Source organism: Myotis myotis, unplaced genomic scaffold, assembly GCF_014108235.1.
Source record: "Myotis myotis isolate mMyoMyo1 unplaced genomic scaffold, mMyoMyo1.p scaffold_m19_p_7, whole genome shotgun sequence".
Classification (NCBI taxonomy): Eukaryota; Metazoa; Chordata; class Mammalia; order Chiroptera; family Vespertilionidae; genus Myotis; species Myotis myotis.
Window position 1 is genome coordinate 29006380 of NW_023416379.1, and position 7763 is coordinate 29014142.

General features: G+C 41.4%; 1 long non-coding RNA gene across 1 annotated transcript; it reads left to right on the top strand.

Moving 5' to 3' along the window:
* The first annotated feature begins 5941 nt into the window (after positions 1–5941).
* Positions 5942–7342, top strand: LOC118660051. The gene is made up of 3 exons (XR_004968798.1): positions 5942–6024; positions 6985–7106; positions 7191–7342. It is a non-coding gene; the product is annotated as an uncharacterized LOC118660051 (long non-coding RNA).
* Positions 7343–7763: the final 421 nt, after the last annotated feature.

Sequence of the window (7763 nt, forward strand, 5' to 3'; positions counted from 1 at the left end):
ATAAATTGGGAAAAAATTTAGGAGGACAACTTGAAAAGTCCCTTAAGTATTTTAAATGGGCATTTAATAGAAGCCAAATATTTTTTAAAGGGGGAAAGGGGCTCAGCAGAAACACTAGAAACCCATGTTTTATTATTTAATACTAGAGGCCCGGTGCACAAAAATTTGTGCACTCGGGGGGGGGGGGGAGGTCCCTCAGCCCGGCCTGTGCCCTCTTGCAGTCTGAGACCCCTTGGGAGATAACGACCTGCTGGCTTAGGCCTGTTCCCGGGTGGCAGAGGGCAGGCCCAATCCCTAGGTGCAGCCCCTGGTTGGCCTCAGAGCAGGGCCGATTGGGGAGTTGGGGCGTCAACCCCTGTCATGCACAGAACAGGGTGGATTGGGAGGTTGCAATGCCACCCTCGGTCACACTCAGGGTAGGGCCAATTGGGGGGTTGGGGCACCACCCCCTGTCACACTCAAGGCAGGGTCGATGGGGAGGTTGCGGCACCACCCCAGGCATGCACAGAGCAGGGCCGATCAGGGGGTTGGGGAGCTCCCCCCTGTCACGCACAGAGCAGGGCCCATCAGGGGGTTGGGGAGCTCCCCCCTGTCACTCACAGAGTAGGGCCAATAGGGGAGTTGGGGCACCGCCCTCTATCACCCACAGAGCAGGGCCGATCAGGGGGTTGGGGCGCCGCCACTCTCACACTCAGGGCAGGGCCGATGGGGAGGTTATGGCTCTACCCCGTCACACACAGAGCAGGGCCCGTGGGGTGGGGGGGTTGGGGCGCCGCACCCTGTCACACACAGAGCTGCAGGGCGATCAGGGGATTGGGGAGCTACCCCCTATCAGGCACAGAGCAGGGCCGATCAGGGGGTAGGGGCGCCTTCCCCTGTCAGGAACAGAGCAGGGCCGATAGGGAGGTTGTGGCCCCCGCTGTCACACACAGAGCTGCAGGGCAATCAGGGGGGTTGGGTGCTGCCCCTGTCATGCTGATCCCGGTGCTGGGAGGCCTCGCGGCTCCGCTGACCCCAGTGCTGGGAGGCATATTACCCTTTTACTATATACAATAGAGGCCTGGTGCATGGGTGGGGGCTGGCTGGTTTGCCCTAGAGGGTGTCCTGGATCAGGGTGGGGGTCCCCACTGGGGTGCCTGGCCAGCCTGGATGAGGGGATGATGGCTGTTTGCAGCTGGTCACACACCCTTGAGGGTGGGGGTCCCCACTGGGGTGCCTGGCCAGCCTGGGTGAGGGGATGATGGCTGTTTGCAGCTGGTCACACACCCTTGAGGGTGGGGGTCCCCACTGGGGTGCCTGGCCAGTCTGGGTGAGGGGCTGAGGGCTGTTTTCAGGCTGGGACTGAAGCTCCCAATACTGGACTGAAGCTCCCAACTGCTCCTTTTTGTCTTTTTTTTTTTTTATTCTGGGCCAGCTTTAGCCTGGCTCCAGCTCTAAGGCCTCAGCTGCTGATAGCAGGTATCTGGTTTGTTTAAGTTCTATAATCGAAACAATGTATCAACTCCAGCTCTGAGATCCCAGCTCGCTGAAAGCTGGTTTCTGGGGTTTTGTTTAGCTTCTATATTTGTTACTATGTTTCAAACTGCAGGCTCAGAGGCCTGCAAGGCAGGCGGGGAACGTTGGAGTCCTTCGTCACTGAAGCAAGCAAGCCTCATGTTCAGTTTAAGCTGCCTGGCTGCCTGCCGCCATCTTGGCTGGCAGTTAATTTGCATATCGCCCTGATTAGCCAATGGGAAGGGTAGCGGTCGTACACCAATTACCATGTTTCTCTTTTATTATATAGTATTATTCAAGATGTCCTACTTATGCGATAAGAAAAAGAAACCACACTCACATATCAACTCTATTTCCAACAATAAGAACTAAATTTAACAATAAATATATAAAACCCATATGAAGAAAACTGTACAACTTCATTGAAGTTTATATGAGGACTAAACCTAACTCTCTTACATGGAGATATTAAAATTAAAGTTCAGTAAGGTGGCTAGAAATAATGGAAATACATAGAATTAATTAAACCTAACTCTCTTACATGGAGATATTAAAATTAAAGTTCAGTAAGGTGGCTAGAAATAATGGAAATACATAGAATTAATTATCAGCAGAACTAATTAGAAAATGTAATGGGGGAAAAGGAATCAATTCAAATCAGTGACTGACAAATTAATCAATAAAGAGTTTTGTTAAATTTTTATGGCCAAAATTAAAAAAAAATTATATTCTTTCTTCGTACTATGCACATACAATCCAGGTGGTTAAATATGCAAATGAAGAATGTCAACAGTAAAATATGGTAGCACTAAAACAAAATATAAGACATTATATCTTGGTCTGGAAAATGTCTATTGTGGCCGTCAGTAAAAAGTCCAAAATCTACATACAGAAATATTGACAGTTGGTTACATAAAACTGGAAACTTAAAAACCACAGGAAATTTGACCGGCAAATGACAGACTAAGAGAAAATACTTGCAATAAATTTGAAGAGTTGAACATCTTTGTTATAAAGAGTGCATACACATCAATAAGAAAAAGTCAAACACTCATTAGGAAATGGACAAAGAAAACAGAGGCAATTTGCAGAATGAAATCATAAATGAGCAGCGAACATTGGTAAAATTGACCAATATCACTAAATAAAATACATAGGAAATAAAACAAGGTGACTTATAATCTAATACCAATTCGATTCACAAAAATGAAAAAGATTTATTATCAATGTAAAAGACATTGATATAAATATGAGCAAAGAAGAAATAAATTTTGTGTGTCAGATTAACAGATAAAAATGATGAACATATATAATGAAGCAGAATAATTAGAGCAACTAATATGTGTGTGTTCTCCCTGTAAGCATGTTCTACCCACACTCCAGCCTTTCTGATTTCTTATCTCATTGATTTTTCCAGAATTTGCAGGCAAAATCCTGGCTCTCCTGTCATTTGTCTACAACTGAATTTATGGATGTTACTGTGTCTGGCTTCATAGAGAGGTGGGAAGAAGGTGGAAAGAGAGAGAGAAACAGAGATAGAGGAGGAGACTGATTTACAGGGAAAAGGAAGAAGGCAGAGGGTCAAAGCATCCTGAGGGCAGCATGAGCCCTACTAGAGGTAGCACCCTGGGAGTCTGGACACCAGAGCCAGGTTACAACTTTTTAAAAGTCCCCAGGTATGATGTGGAAACTGCAGAATCATCAGATACCAAGGGACTGAAGGCTTTGGAGAATAAGCATCTCTGTGGTAGCCCTGTGGATGGAGGCTAGAGGGAGCTCTCCGCTGCACTGCAACAGTTTAAGAATCCCCAGGGACTTTATATGACCTTGGGGGTGGGGGGGAAGGGCAGGTTTGGGAGAGATCCTCAATTAGGGCTGTAAGTGAATCCCTTCTCCTATGACATCAGGATAGACCACTAGGTCCAATTTAAGTTTAAGTAATTAAGGAAATATGACATATCTTGTGCACCTAGGTTCATACATACTGGCTTAGTTTTGATATTGTTAACCATCGTGGGGAGAAACAAACACCACCAGAAATATGTGTTAAAATGTAAAATGGGTGAGTCTTTCACTATCAATCTTAATCCTAGTACTTTACACTAAAAAACTGTATTTATTAGGCAAAGTAGATAGATACATTGCAAAATTGCTTATAATTGCAAAAATTTGGGGAAAATGTACATGCCTATCAGTAGGAAATTACTTAAATTTTGAAATAAATCCTGGTACATACATACAATGGAATGTTCACAAACATTAACAGTGATTATGGGTTCAAAATCAGTCATTAAGAAAATACAGAACCTCAATGAGATACCACTTCATACCCAGTAGGCTGACTATAGTAATGGAAAAAGAAAGAACATAAAAAGTATGAGGATGTGGAGAAATTAGAATCCTCGTGTGTTGTTGGGGAGACGGTTAAATGGTGCAGTCACTGTGAAAAACAATGGCAATTCCTCAAAAATTAAAAATTAAATTATCACATGATCCAGCCATTCCACTTTAGTTATATACTCAAAAGAATGAAAACACATGTTTATACAAAAATGTATATGCATGTTTACAGCAGCATTATTCGCAATAACCAAAGAGTTGAAACAACCTGAATATCCACCTATTGATAAATAAACAAATCTGGTGTATCCATACAATAAGCAACTATTGAACCATAAAAGGGAATAAAGTAACGATACAACCATAGAAAGGAACAAAGTACTGTGATGGTTAATTTATGTGTCAGCTGGACTGGACTAAGGATGCCCAGATAGCTGGTAAAACATTTCTGAATGTGTCTGTGAGGTGTCTCTGGAAGAATGAGCATTTATGTTAGTAGACTGAGCAGAGAAGGTCACCCTCACCAACTGCTCTGCTGGTTCTCAGGCGTTCAGTTCTGTTTCTGTGGGGAACCCTGACTAATATGGGTACTGACACTGACGCATTTTTTAAGTAGGTCACATTCACAGGTCTGCACTGGGACATATTTATTTTATATATTTATATATTTCAGAGAGGAAGGGAGAGGGAGAGAGAGATAGAAACATCAATGATGAGAGAGAATCACTGATTGGCTGCCTCCTGCATGCCCCACACTGGGGATTGAGCCCCCAACCCGGGCATGTGCCCTGACAGGTAATGGAACTGTGACTTCCTGGTTTATAGGTCGAAGCCCAACCACTGAGCCATGCCAGCCAAGCACAGTGGGACATATTTCAACGGAAATTTTTGAAAGGTCTGATTTCAAAAGATTATTTCTTTTTTATATACATATAAATGTATTTTAAAAATAAGAAATGTGCATTGTTTTGGTGCCAGATGGGTACTGGAAATATCAGGGGGATCACTTTTTAAAGTATATGATTATCTAACCACTGTGCTGTATGCCTGAAACTAATGTAAAATAATATTAAATGTAAATTGCAATTGAAAAATAAAATTAAAAAAATTTGACATGAAAATAAAATTAAAAAATAAGTTAAAAAAATAAGTTGAAAAATTTGTTAACAGCTAGAGTTTGTTGGGGTGCTGTGAATTGAGGTTTTCATGGGTCATTGGTATAATTGTAAATTGGTGAAGCCTTTTAGAGGGCAATTTAACAATTCAATTTCTAGGAATTTATCCTATGAAGAATTTATACCTTTGACAAAGATATATGCCCAATGATGCTCATTATAGCATTATGATAGCAGAGGTATAAAAAAAATTACCTTTTGTGGCCTATTTCCTTTAGGCAAAGTTCTCTTATAAGCCTAGTGCAAGAGTAGTCAAACAATTCTATTTAATCTACCATTAAAAATAAAGACAAGAGATCATTTTCTGTATATAGACAAGGGTATAAAGTCACAAAAATTATTAAATAAGAATAATAAGTTAAAAACAATCTATATAGTATACATTTAAAATAACTAGTTTTATATGCTCAGGAGAAAAATCCCAATAAATATATACCAATTGGTTAGCAACAATGATCTTTGAGGGATGGAATTATAAAATTTTCACTTCCTGTTTTAAACATTTCTGCATGGTCGGGAACATTATATAATGGGCATCCATTATTTCTATTATAAAGGAGAAAACAATGAAGTTGGTTTTTTTTAAGAGAAAAAGAAAAATCCCACAGAGAGCGGCATTGTTCCAGGGCTGGGTCTTGGGCCAAGATTTAGACTTTGCTGCACAGCGGTGGACAGGACCTCGCTCAGCTAGAGCTTGTGAATAACTTGATTGACATTCCCTGCCTGGCTTGGGGTTTCATGCATCTGCCATAGCCCAGCTGGGAACCCCCCTGAAATTTCCATGAAGGGGCCTCTCCCGCTTTGTGTGTGATACGGACCATTTCTTAGTCTTCTGTACAGCCAGAAAGCCAAGAATGCTGCCAGCTATGGAATCAGCTCTGCCCAGATCTTTACTTCCCAGCTGTGTGACCTTGCCTCATTATTTAACCTCTCTAGGTTGCCTACCTCAAAGGTCAATTTTGAAGTGACATTAAAGAACATGCAAAATTCCTTCACAGCTATTGCAGGATAGGAGGTATGTAACATCATTTTACAACCGCCCACACCTCTGCCATTTCTTCTTTCTCCCTGTCCACATTCCCTGGCTGATGGCTCTTTTAGAGCAGTGGTTCTCGACAGGTACTCTACCATCCTCTTGGTGGCATTTTACAAATGGAGGGAGGAACATTCTTTGGTTGTCACTATGATAAAGAAGCTACTGGTTTTGAGTAGATCTATAAGCTGGATCCAGGAATGCCAGATGTCTTAGAATAGATGAGATAGTCCTGGCAATAAATAATTATCTCACACCCACATAACTTTTTAATGTGCCACAAGATATTCTTATAAGTTAAAAACCTGTTTAAATTACCTGAGCCTAGAATTAATTGAATGTTATATAGCAACACTACATTTCCCAGAGGAAAGATTATACTGTTTTTGTTTAAATATTTTTTATTGATTTTTTACAGAGAGGAAGGGAGAGGGATAGAGAGTTAGAAACATCAATGAGAGAGAAACATTGATCAGCTGCCTCCTGCACACCCCCTACCAGGGATGTGCCCGCAACCAAGGTACATGCCCTTGACCAGAATCGAACCTAGGACCCTTCAGTCCACAGGCCAACGCTCTATCCACTGAGCCACATCAGTTAGGGCAGATTATACTGTTTTATTTGGACTCTGCCACTTTTTAAAAAAAATCACATCCTGACAATAGCACCATTTATGTATTCCATTGAATCTCCAAGTAAAACACACCTCTAACCACCTGTTTTTGTAGTTGTCACAAGTTGGTTTGGTGCACAAGTGTACCCATTCTGTTTTCTAGATGACCCATTCCTAACCATTTACATAATAAGATGCCTACTAATCTATCATAAATTATTTTCTTCTTATTTCTCTTTTATATTCATTTACATCTTATATTGATTTTTTTGAAACCATGTGCAGGTTAATAACTTTTACTTTAATGACTTTTATTTTGGAATCATAAGATGGCATTACAAAATAGTTATTACAAAAAGAAGACAGGACAGAGGTGACTGGTCTAGAAGATCATACCATTTTTAAGTTGCAGCAAAAACCATAGAGGAGAACATCTCTCCTGTAAAATAAGGTGGGCTCAATAATGGCATGCTTTCAATTGTAGAGTAGTGACATTGACAAAAATTCAAGTATCTCACTATTTTTATTTCCACAGGGGTATAAGCATTCAAGATAATAGCCAACACTGGTCCTTCTGGGATCAGAATCAGGGAGGCAATAGGGCCCAGAATAACTCTTACACAATGGAATACTACGCTGCAGTAAAAAAGAAGGAATTCTTACCATTTGCAACAGCATGGATGGAACTGGAGAACATTATGCTAAGCGAAATAAGCCAGTCAGAGAAAGATAAATATCACATGATCTCACTCATTTGTGGAATATAATGAACAACAAAAGCTGATGAACAAAAACAGATCCAGAGACAGAGAAGCATCGATCAGACCATCAAACCTCAGAGGGAAGGCAGGGGAGGGTGGGGGTAAGGGGGAGAGATCAACCAAAGGACTTGTATGCATGCATACAAGCCTAACCAATGGACACAGACACCAGGGGGGTGAGGGGGGTAGGGGGAGCAATGGAGAGATAAGGACACATATGTAATACCTTAATCAATAAAAAAAGGTCCTTCGTCCAGTAAAATAAATCAAATACTTTTGCTATCCTTTATAGTTTATCAAACCAGAAGGCAAGAGATATGTCATGAGCCTGTAGATACAGTAAAAGA